Genomic DNA, 12,538 nt, shown 5'->3' with positions numbered 1-12,538 from the left:
TTGTGCAGTGTTCGTATATAGTTTTCCAAACCTGTTTAGTTAAACCACTTTAAAATATGTTTAAGCCTTGGTGTGAATGGGGTCTTAGTCTTTCCCCCCAAATATCTCCAAAACTAAAAGCCAAATCACAGAAATGAATGGACTGTCTGTCTGCATGTATGCTAAAAAAACATATTTGTGTATAGAAATTGTCACTAAAGACCCCAAGTATCGAGCATTTGAACAGGTCTCTGAGGGGGGAGGGGGTATGTACCGTTACCCACCACCTTAATCCATAAAATCGGGTCTCCATTTCAGTGTACCATTGTTTTGACCTCGCCCCTAACCGTCAGAAATAAGAAAGTTTGATTTCCGCTTTTAGATATGTCTGTTTCAAAATCAAGAGAAAGAGAGAAAGAAGAATTCAAGATTGAAGTTTAAATTTCAAATTGATTCTGGATGTGCTAAAATCGAAGCAAAAGAGAGTAGAAATGGTCAGTTTCATCCATCCATCCCTCCCTCCCTCCCTCCCTCCCTCCCTCCCTCCCTCCCTCCCTCCCTCCCTCTCTCCCTCCCTCCCTCCCTCCCTCCCTCCATCCATCCATCCATCCATCCATCCATCCATTCACCTGTCTTTCTTAATACTCAATCATGGTGAATAAATGCACATTACATGAAAAAAGTGCCTAGACAGAGAGGAAAGCGTTCAATACATCTGTTAGTACACTTGAGCCTGCAATGTGATATTCTTTCAAGAATCATACAAGTAAGGCTATCGGACCGATACAATGCTTGTTGTCTCAATTGCATGCATCATAATAACTGCTATTTTAGTAAGATATTGGTAATTTACCAGAAATCATCGATATATGAAATATGAGCAACCTGTATTATGTCTGTTGATCCGCCATGCAATTCTTCGAGTTTCAATATATAGTGTATCACTTTCGTATCTCTTCCCACTTATACAACCCGTCTATTAATCAAGATATTCCATCCTTGAATAGTAAATTTGTATTATAGAGATCGTATTAATCTTCCGGAATAGAAGCACTTTCTTTGTACAATGAAGTAAAGTTGATTTTTAGAAAGTGAAATTACATTTCAACCCGTTTCTTCCGAGGAAAGTTGGCTGTCTTACTCATTCAAAAAAAAGCCCTAATTGAACAAAGCAGTCAAAACACACTTAAGTTTAATTTCCTTAAAGAGAAGGGTTCTCGACAGTTTTTTTTTTTTTTGAGATAAAAAATAGCGCTGATCATGCTTGATTTTAAATAGCCTTTAAAATTTTGTCAACATTACTTTCTTTTATTTGAGCACTTTCGGTTTTTTATACATCAGGTATATGCACAGAAATATTTGAATTTATTTAAACTATCTAAAAAAACTGGCTTTTCTTAGTCATGAGTTTTTGTTCTATTGATTGAATTATTTACCATTGTGGTTAATGGCTTTCAGTTAACTACAGAAATGGAAATGGGATTTAAAACAAACCCACACGACTTTCGTCTGACGTCTTAGCGTCTTACTGATCTACGAAAACCAACTCTTGCCTTTCAAATTAACCAAAATATCAGAAGAAAAATAGTAATTGAAAAGTCGAGCTAAAATTTAAGTAAGCTATATTTAGATCTAATAAGTTTATTGTACCGGCTAATTGCCAAGTTCAAAAAAAAAAAAAAAAAAAAAAAAAAAAAAAAAATTAAAATTAATCGCCTTCTTCAGCTCAGGATCACTCTTTTACTTTTTCTTGTTTCTATTTTTTGTTCTAAAATATACTTCTTAGCCATCACGGCGGCGATATATAAGATTAATTGTCAAAGTTCACTCGACTTCCTTGTAAACAAAGCCAACCTTAAGTTTTCATTTCTTTTCCACAGGAAATAATGCATAAATTGATTGTTCAATTCTTTTGAAGTGGAACTTGTTTATACAGCCAATTATATTAAGTGATAAAATTAATTTTCTTAGAATGAAAGAAAATAACTTTGTATGACAACATGGCTTAAAAGTCTTGGAAAAGCTTTCTTATTGGTCAATCACTAGCCAATCAGCAACGACTAACACAGTAGTAATTATTCAAAACAGCCAATCAAATTGGTTTCAGTTTGCTGAAGATGTTATCTTCATAATAAAATATGCAATCCCAATTTCCCAAGTTTTTTGAGGCAGAATATATTGTACAGAACTAAAGCCAGCAAGTATTAGTGGACTCACAAGGAATTGAACTGTGTCAACTGGAGAAATGTCTTCGATATCCATAATTGTTATATTTCTTGGAGTGTTAATTTTCGTTGTAGCTGCTTTGATCTTGTGTTGTTTGTGTTGTCATCTACGTTCACGGCCAAAACACCGAGATGTAGTTTCCGTAAGTGCTGCTTTCTCGCGAGCAAAAAGCGAGAAAGAAACCTCAATAACAGAAATGTGAAAACTAACTTTAGAACTGTTAAAAGCTTGGAGAAAACGCGGCAAAAAAGTGAATCAAATTCAGCGAGTTAAGCTGATCACAGCAGGAGGAAATTGATACTACGATATGAACACTCTTTTTTTGGAGATGAAAAATATGCATGATGAAGCTTGAAGAAACTTCTATTCAAAAATGAAAAAAAAAAAAAGGCCTACAGAAAGTTACTTGAGGGTGGATTGAATTCAAGTGAAGATAAGGATTCTGGACCACTATTCTGCTTCGAGTTTACGCTCATGAGATGAACGAGTAGTATATTGGGGGTCATTTACATACACACCGCCTTCTCACTACCGCCAACAACTTGTGCCCTTTTAACTTAACTTTCGCGCCGACTTGAAAACAAAACACCGCTATCTGTGGAATTCTCTTACTCTAAAAAAACGTTCTCGGTTGAAAAATGAAGAGTAACGAAGAGAAGGTTAAGTTTTGCACTAGCACAAGAAATAACTAGTCCAAGAAATTCCCGTCCATCAAATAAGATGTGAAACTGGAACAAAAACTCAGACATTGAAATCTCAGAAAAGGTCTGCATTGAGCTTAATCTTAAACATGTAGGAAGGGGAGACGATATTTTGGTTCTCAATTCATAAACTTATCAATTTCTCGCAAATACGGGATTATCCATGGAGAGAATTAAGGAGCAAATTATCGGCAAACGAACGAGTGAGACATTTGTAAATAGAATAAGCGTTTGTATTAATAAGAAGAATGTTTGTTTTTGAGGGAAAAAAATGTAATTTTTAATCCTGTATATGAGTAATACATTATATATATACTAGATTATTGATTTTTATTGTGCAAGCGAGGGAATAGCTTAGAATAGCAAGCGAGGACTGAATATATACTGCTTTGCCTTTTCCTCGAAGCATCTCTTGCTACAAACCCGTGGTAAATATTTTACTATAAGCTCTTTTGTAAAAAGCTTCGTTCGTAAAGTAAAAAGTAAACAACAAAAATAGAATGACAGAAAACCACATTAAGTATTTATTCGATTCGGGTAATTCATAAAATTTTTCAGTGACATTTCATTGATTCTGAATAAATTTTAGTTCGCCCTGTTCACACGCCACAGATATGATTGTCATTGCTATTGTTCTTATTCACAATCTTTTCAATTAAGTCTTTGTTTTTTGAATTCAGCTTCCTAAGTCATTGACATCTAAGTGATTTATACCGAAAAAGAGCCAAGACTTTTAAATAAGTGGCTACTATTTTTCTCAAAATGATCAATTCTGAATGCCGCGAGCAATGTTTTAAGCGTGTTTACGTATGCATTTTTTTGATTGCAAAAATAATATCCAAAAATTTCACAATGATTCAGTACAGCTTTTTTGTGAATTGATTGATTAAATCTTAAATCTTTGTTTGAAATTTTCAAAAGAAGCGCTATATCAGCGAGCTGAAGTGAGAATAACCTCAATGATGGCAACTTTTTCATTTGTCACAACTTTTCATTCGTTTTGTTGAATATTAAAATTAAATTTTTTATGTAGTTTTATCCTTAATCACGGTCGGACTTACGCCTTAATTTTTATTATTCCTTTAAAGAAAAGCTACGTCAAATTTCTTAATAGCGGTAGAGACTGAATATCGCATGACAAACAAAAACAAATTCTTATCGAAATTTTAAGTGCACGAGCTACAATTGTAGCTATTTTGCAAGAAAGATCAGTTATCGCTTTAATAAGAGCCCAAATTAAATAGCTGGAAAACAGCTCTATGTATAAGCACCGCTATCAAAAAAGCCTTGAAAATGTTCCCGATCTTATCATACTTTTATGTTTCGCCTAGAAACGAGGAAAAATAGATCGGAAGATATTTTACAATGATGAAAGATATCGTCGTAAAATTAATCAGACACCATGGCTCGGCTATTTATGATAATAATTTTTTGAATTTCGCCCAAAAAGTTAATCATTTTTCTATGAATGTTATACTGATCATATCATTTATGAATTGAAACGCCTAACTTTTTAACTAAGGGGAAAATATAGGTAATAGCATACGCTGTGAGCAATTATTCTCGAACGTATTGAGTTACGAATATGAGTAGGTAATCTCGAAGCCACAAACTCATACATGTTTGACAGAGTGACGACGGTGCAGAAAGTTGTGTTTATCTTCGTCTTCATACTTCTTGAAAGGGCTTATTATGGTTTGATTCAATGAAACTATTCAACAAGTAAAAGCCAAAAAATAGCTCCTAAAAAGCAAAGCGTTGCAAGGGATACTGGTACAGTCGATAATTGATATTAGTTCGACTGTCAGAGCTTGTGAGAGTCCTTGAAGTCCGTGACTCCGAGACGACGCCATTTTGGAAGTTGTTAATATATTCAGCGCTCGTTTTTCCTAGATTAGAAAAAACTAGTTCAAATTTATTTTAAAAAAGCAATCAAAAAGATCTATATATACAGGCGTTTAATTTACAGCTTCAATAATATTTTGAGAAAACAATAACCAGTACAACTAAAGTACGTTTTTGGGAAGTGTTTTCTTACGGATGTTTGAAATGTTTGTATAATATCTTTTGATGAACGTTAAATTGTTCACATATATAAAAGCTATATTCTTAATGTTTGCCAAGCCAGCAACATAGAGAGTTTAATGAATAGCGTCCTGGGATAAACAATTGTGTTTCGTGATCACGCAGATATATTTTAATTTTAGTCGCTGTGTTCCTTATTAGGTGAGGCAAGTACTTGTTCTTAAGGACCACCATTTCAAAAGTCGTCCGGTTTTGGAGAAAACCAACGAAAATACTTTCTACAATCTTCCGTTTTTACGAGCGGAAAAAAATGGTTCTGATGATAAAACTTGAAGTGGTCTGAAGCGGATAAACCTGACTGGCGTCCATCTATACGGCCTTGCTCTTATTGATCCAAACTGTCTGCTTAAATTTTTGTTTCCCTGTGCTAAAACTTTCTTCGTTAATAGCTGATTTTTTTTCACTGAGCTTCAAAAATGCCAAAAAAGACCAAAACATAAGATTGCCTTTCTTAATTATTAGAAATGCCTGCTTGGTTTGAGATCATTTTGTTTTCTTTCGCGACAAATTTCCTCTCAATGTGACTGGAAATTGAAAAAGAGACACAAAAGAAGCAGATGTAAATAACTTAAATGACTTCCATTTACAAAATGAGAAAAGATTGATCATTTAGCTTCACTTAAGTTAGACCCTTAAGGAAAACATCATAAGTACTTATGGTTTTGGCATATAAGACGAACGAATCATCTAAATAATGTTAGAATCATCTACATATTAAATAAGAAAGACCATGGCGTAATATAGGTCAATTACGAGCTTGCTTCGGCCTGTATTGGGCCTCGTCAGCACGTCGTTTCATGTGAGCTGGTAGGATCCCACGAAAAAAATAGTATATGAGAGATGAGGCGGTAAGCCATGTGGGATGGGCTGGGAAATTATATAAAAACATGCGTAATAGGTAAATTACGAGTCTCGTATGAGGCTGAAGAAGAGGGCCAATGGGCCTTTCACAACTTCAAGTCGCGTAGAAAATGAGCCAGCTCAACTAGAAACCGTGGACAGCTGACTCGGCCATAAGAGGATAGATAGGTATGAATAGATGAGTGGGTGGTGTAAGGGGGATGGCTTGTTCGGTGAATGACCGGATGGGTGGATGAAAAATGATTTATGGATAGACAGGATGCGATGTGATGGATATACAAATGACATGGGATAAAATGGATGAATGAGTTAGTGAATGAATGAGAGGATAGAATGGATAGATAGAATAGGAGCTGAGAAGGTGGAATATATATCGGCTGATAAAATACGGGTAAACGCAATAGACGCATTTCGTATTTTCTCAGAATATCGGCTCTCAACAGGTGTACTTTTAATTTATTTTTTCCCCAGCCTCTTTATTCGCTTGTGCTATAATATAATAAATATACGCTACCTATTGTATGCTTCAAAGTATGATTTCAAAGTAATGTTTGTTCCGATTCAAGCCGCTCTTTCTCGAAATTTCCAACGCAATTGAGTATCAGTAAAACGTGTACAGCGAGGAGACTCGAACTACGTGAACCACTTCGAAGTTCTCACTTTTTTGATGGTGCATACTGGAAATCCTCCCGATGATACATCTTATTTCCAGTGGATTGGCTCAAGGGCCTTGAACCAATCCACTGGAAATAAGATGTATGATTCCATGTGGTGTGTTTGAACCCAGTGCTTTATTTTAAAGGGTCCAGAAACAGTAGAAAGTTCAGGTTTGAGTGTCTTTACTAAGACCATTTTCCCTTGTTATTTCTATCGATATCGATATGCAAGCTCTCTTCGGATTTGCTCTAAACACAAAACTAGTGTTTGACGAGTTTGGTTAGTGTTCCAAAACCAAACCGAGTTAGTGTACCTATTAAACGGTTCGCGGTAAAAAGCTGAAACGGAAACAGCGGAAAGCTGAAATAGCTGAAAAGTGCAGAAATGTCATAAATTCAACCTATTTCTGTACTTGAATACAATATAAAGTTAGACTTCTTAGTGGCTGTTCAGTATCAAAAAAATATTTTCAAAGCTGACCATTCACCGAGCGGTCCAGCAATGAAGCTCTTAATTCTAGCCAGGATCAAAATCTGAACAGCACGATAGAAGGCTTAACAAGAAATCTCTGTGCATGGACTTTATTTAATTCTATTTATATTCCAATACTATGTAGAAATTTTATTTTTCGGTAAAGAAATGCGTGACATTGACATTGCTGGTCGGTCCATTGGCTGGTATCTCTGCAGTTAAATTTTTTTTCATTTTTATTATTTTGTTTAGTTTGACATTATTTATATTATATCATCTTTCATAATATTTGTCTACTGATTATTATCTATGATAATAAGAAGTTCTGCGCTTTTCTGCACTTTTCAGCTCTTTCAGCTGTTTCCGTTTCAGCTTTTTACCGCGACCCCCCTATTAAACAAGGCCTACTGAAATAATGACATTCTTGCCGACATTCTGTTTGTGCAGTGAATTAGGTCATTAGCGCTGCAAAAAACGTAGTTCTTGTAATATTACAGGATTGTTATTTCTGTATCTTTATTATTAGCTTTTAAGTTTTAAGTTTTTAACTATATTCGGGATTCGAGTTCTTTTGGGATTGATTTAATTACGAAGACAAAAATATTAATTTACAGAGAGACAATCGGAGAGATAAGAAGAGCGAGAGATAGAGAGAGAATGTATGAGAATGAGAGTAATAAATAAATGAGAGATAGAAAGAGAGGTTCCTGCGAAGTCGTTCAAAACTCTGTTAACAAAAGTCTAAATCCTTATAATAAACTATATTCGTTTTACGTTACTATAATTCATGTAATATTGTCAATATTTTTATGATTATGAAATTGTATTCTGTTTGCTCGTAACGAGAAGAAGAAGAAGAAGAGGAAGAAGAAAAAAAACAGCTCCTGCATTACGCGTACGTGAGTACGTGCAGCAACAGCATTGTCAACTGATCTAGTCAGCCTAATATAATTCCAGAAGCTGAGTGGCCCTTGTACTAACGAATTCCATACGCATATCATGGTGTCAAGGAAAATTTCGGAAATATTTTTTAGTAACACTAAGATGTTAATTGTAGGAAGGGATTACACACTTAAAACGACCGCAAAATGAATTGATTTTGAGTTAGAAGTTTTAAAAGCTGTTTGTTGGACGTCACTTCTTCCGATAATAGCTGCATTTTTAATGCCTTGTAGAATCTTGGAGGTTGTTTTGATCTCTTGTTTTCTGGTTTCATCTCGTAGAAACAGTCAAATACAATAGTTTGAGGACTTATTTTGACACGTTTTGACTTAACATCCGCTAGTTGCCCCTCAGTCAACCTCTTGTTTGCCCCCAAGTCAACTCAAAGTGACGTGATTTAATAATAAGCAATATAATGAAACTGTCATTTATTTATTGGGAGAGTACAACTTTTAGGAATAATCAAGCTGGTGGCTGTGATTCTTTTCTCTGTTTTATAGCAGTAATATAATTCTTTTTTGATAATATGCAAGTGATCTAATCCAAATAATTTGTTAATTGCTACGCACGTACAGAAAGTCAGAGTACCTCAGATTCAACTCTGAAGATTTGGTGGTCTTTCTTTCATTCTCTAATTAATAATAATAATAATTAATAATAATAATTAATGATAATAATAATAATAATGATGATAATGATAACAATAATAATAATAATTAATAATAATATTAAAAGTAATAATAATAATAATGATAACAATAACAATAATGATGATAATGATAATAATAATAATAATTAATAATAATAATAAAAGTAATAATAATAATAATGATAACAATAACAATAATGATAATAATAATAATAATTAATAATAATAATAAAAGTAATAATAATAATAATGATAACAATAACAATAATGATGGTAATGATAATGATAATAATAATAATAAAAGTAATAATAATAATGATAACAATAACAATAATGATGGTAATGATAATAATAATAATAATTAATAATAATAATAAAAGTAATAATAATAATAATGATAACAATAACAATAATGATGATAATAATAATAATTAATAATAATGATAAAAGTAATAATAATAATAATGATAATACTAATGATTAACGTTATTATAAGTTTTATTATCATTATAACTAATAGTTAATTGGATTTCTATTATATATAAAAAAATATTATTATTATGGCATTGAGATTATAAACTTTAAATCCTATAGTTTTCATTTTATTTTTGCTTATCATTATCTTAAAATGTTAAGCATTGGAACTTTTAGTAGCTTTGGAAAAATTAATTAATAAAAATTGAAAAGAAAAAAAAAGAAGATAATATTGATAATGATGATGATGATAATAATGATGAATCACCATCATGATCATAATCATGGTCATGACTACGAAGACGACGACAACGAAGGCAATGAGGACGACGAGGATGATGATGATGGTTATGGTGATAATGATAATAATAGTAATAATAATAATGGCATTCGAAAATTGAATCCATTCGATTTTGACCCGTGTTCATCGATAATTGAATCCATTCGATTTTGACCCGCGTTATTCGATAATTGAATCCATTCGATTTTGACCCGTTTTATTCGATAATTGAATCCATTCGATTTTGACCCGTTTTATTCGATAATTGAATCCATTCGATTTTGACCCGTGTTATTCGATAATTGAATCCATTCGATTTTGACCCGTTTTATTCGATAATTGAATCCATTCGATTTTGACCCGTGCTATTCGATGATTGAATCCATTCGATTTTGACCCGTGTTAATAATAAAAATAATTATTGTTATTAAAAGATGTAAAATTGATGTAGCACTGATTGCAGCTCAGTCGCGTGGTCACAGACCGAGAAGTGCACACACGTTGTATATTGTTCCATCTTTACAGCGGACACAAGGTGTAATATTGCGCGCAATATTGCAGGCAATTATGCTAAAGCCGGTAAGATCGTTTTCCTACTTCAGTAACATTAACAAATGTTGTCATGTGACAAGGCTCGCATTACGCACAGCTGTATTGCACAATGTGTCAGACCATGAGAATTCATTTTCTCTTGGTCAGACTTACTGATAGACAGACAAACCAGAAAAGCAAATACACCAAAAAAATTTAATCTTGTGCTAAATTTATTTCAAATTGACATTGTAAAGTCGTTCTTATTTTACATGGCATTTCACTGTTTGTCCAGTTAAATAAATTAAATATATCCAGAATATATATTTTCTTTATTAGTTTAGAAGAATTAATTTACTGATAAACTTTTCTCTTCTAGCTAAAAATATAGCCTTGAGGAATTTAGATTTTAAATTTAGATTTTTCTATATTACTTTAATTTGCTAAAGTAATTTTTGACATTTTCTTTATGAGATAAATTGGTTGGATTCGAGTGTTGGATGTTAATGTTTAACCTAACACTTTCTATATATTCTTTCCACGCAAAGAGATTACGCCCTATCGTCTCTCCATATCCCTACATTGCCGTGAATGCCATCATTTCTTGAAGACTGGCATAGAACGGCTGCTTTTCTACATAAAGCGTCTTGGGAATCTTGACCACATAGAAACTGCGCTGTGCTACAGAATTCGGGAAAACTGTTTCGTTTGGCCTGTCGAGAGAGAGGGGAAAAAACCAGTTAAATACTTTATAATACGCTCAACAAAGTTACTCGATTCTGTTATTGGGCAACTAAAAAGAGCACAATTAAATCCCAAATTTTACTCTGTAGAGTGGCAATTAATTTGCTCAATTTGGGTAAGTGTATTATAAACAAAAAATTGCACAATCTTCTCGTACAATTCGAAATTGAAAGTTCTCAAATTGGACTTGCCAAAAGGGTCGTCCAATTTTGAAAGCTTACAAAGCCATCACTTGTAACAAGAGAATATAAAGTAATATTCTCTTGCTTGTAACTATAAATTCCGAATTGTACTCGAGATCATTCGATTTCCTTTGCTAATTGAAAGAAAAATTTGAACAATCTGATTGAATTTTTAAATAACACATCGAAACACTGGAAAGTCTTTCCATATTTGCAACTTTTATGCAAATAACTGAGCATTATAATGAAAGTTGTGCATATTTTAAAAAACTTTTCTTTGGTTTTGCCGACATACTTCACTGATCAGTCATAAGCTGTCAATTATCATGAATCGATTAGGAATTGATAACTCTAAATGGTTTTTCATGAGATTTGGATGGAATTTCTGTATAAATGTATATGGACAAACTTACAAACACTTATCGTAGATTGATAAGTTATACACCGTAGTGAAAATAGGAACTGACGTTTCGGACGTTAGTCCTTCGTCGGAGTCAATCAAACACTTAGTTTAGCAATAATTGTGTTTTTATGATGTCGACGGGAATGGATGGATGGATGGATGGACGGAATGGATGGATGGATAGATGGGTGGGTGGGTGGATGGATGGATGGTAGTCGGGTTTCAAACAATCACACGTCCATGGTCATAAATAGTAATCAATAGCTAGCTTGTTAACCTACATCAAAACGTTCTAGACACTTCCATGATTTTTTCGTATATTATCTATAGAAGACAATGTTTTCCCCCCAAATGATTTCATCTCGCTGTGTGCACCTTTAAGACCTTTGCAGACTTTTCCCTTAGTAAAAACTTCACATGTTTAGCACTTGTAAGGATTTTAGAATTTACGAGTATATTTGAAAGGATCGTCTCAAATTTTCACGATGGGAAATTTTCGTTTATCTTGGAACATCACTGGCTGGTTCCGTGCTTTGTTCAATCATCATAAGTTAAGTATATCTTCATTTTATAGCTCTCTGATTGCTGTTCACTTGTTCGAAAAGACTTAATGTACAGTGCTTGTAAACTTGATTGATTGCTTGTTTCTCCTGCATGTTGATTGCTACACGCTCAATCGGCTTGTTAATGGTATTGGCTCTCGGTCTTTTATCAATGATATTCTAGAACGAACTTTGAAATATTTAACACTTTTTCATTTCTTGCTATTAGTTTTCTTTCGTTATTTCTTTCTTTCCTTTTTCCTTCCTTGTTTTCTTTTCTTATTTTAATTCTTCGTTACTATTTTATCACCAAAATTCTCGTAGTGAAAAGTAAGCTACCAATAATGACTTTCACTCTACGTACCTTGATCAGTGTTGATCGCTTTCCGTCTTTAGTCGACACACCAGCGATAAATCCTTCCGAACTTCCTAACAATAAGCATAACAACAACAAGACGGAGCAAAAAACAGCTACGTTTCTTTGTACCATGCTGAAAGCTTTGAAAAACTGTGTCCCGAGCTATGATTCGTCTGATTCCTTAGGTCTGCTCTTCGGGTAGTCGGTCACTAATGCACTCAACTCCACTTCAACGTCCCTTTTTATCGTAAACAAACGATTTGAATACAAAGACCAAGAGTCAATATTTATATATTGTATTTAGCGGTGTTTTGTCTATATTTCCGTCGGTTTTAAAGAGGCAGTTGATTCGTTGACACAGCGAAAAGAGGATCAACGTAGTTATTAACACTTGAAGTAGTTTGATGTCGCTTACGGAGTAAAACGTCATCTCAGACAGCCACTGAGAAGTGA

At 33.6% G+C, this 12,538-nt stretch overlaps 1 long non-coding RNA gene across 1 annotated transcript; it reads right to left on the bottom strand.

The window, feature by feature from the left end:
• Positions 1-10,113: 10,113 nt before the first annotated feature.
• On the bottom strand, positions 10,114-12,312 carry LOC148905245 (uncharacterized). Its single transcript, XR_016118717.1, has 2 exons — positions 12,092-12,312; positions 10,114-10,569 (listed from the first exon to the last, which is right to left on the bottom strand). It is a non-coding gene; the product is annotated as an uncharacterized LOC148905245 (long non-coding RNA).
• Positions 12,313-12,538: the final 226 nt, after the last annotated feature.

Source organism: Actinia tenebrosa, unplaced genomic scaffold, assembly GCF_029948245.1.
Source record: "Actinia tenebrosa isolate PJP-AT-01 unplaced genomic scaffold, QUT_ActTen_1.0 PGA_scaffold8__29_contigs__length_14323225, whole genome shotgun sequence".
Lineage (NCBI taxonomy): Eukaryota > Metazoa > Cnidaria > Anthozoa > Actiniaria > Actiniidae > Actinia > Actinia tenebrosa.
Note: the sequence above shows the minus strand (reverse complement) of the source record. Positions and strands in the feature narration are given on the sequence as shown.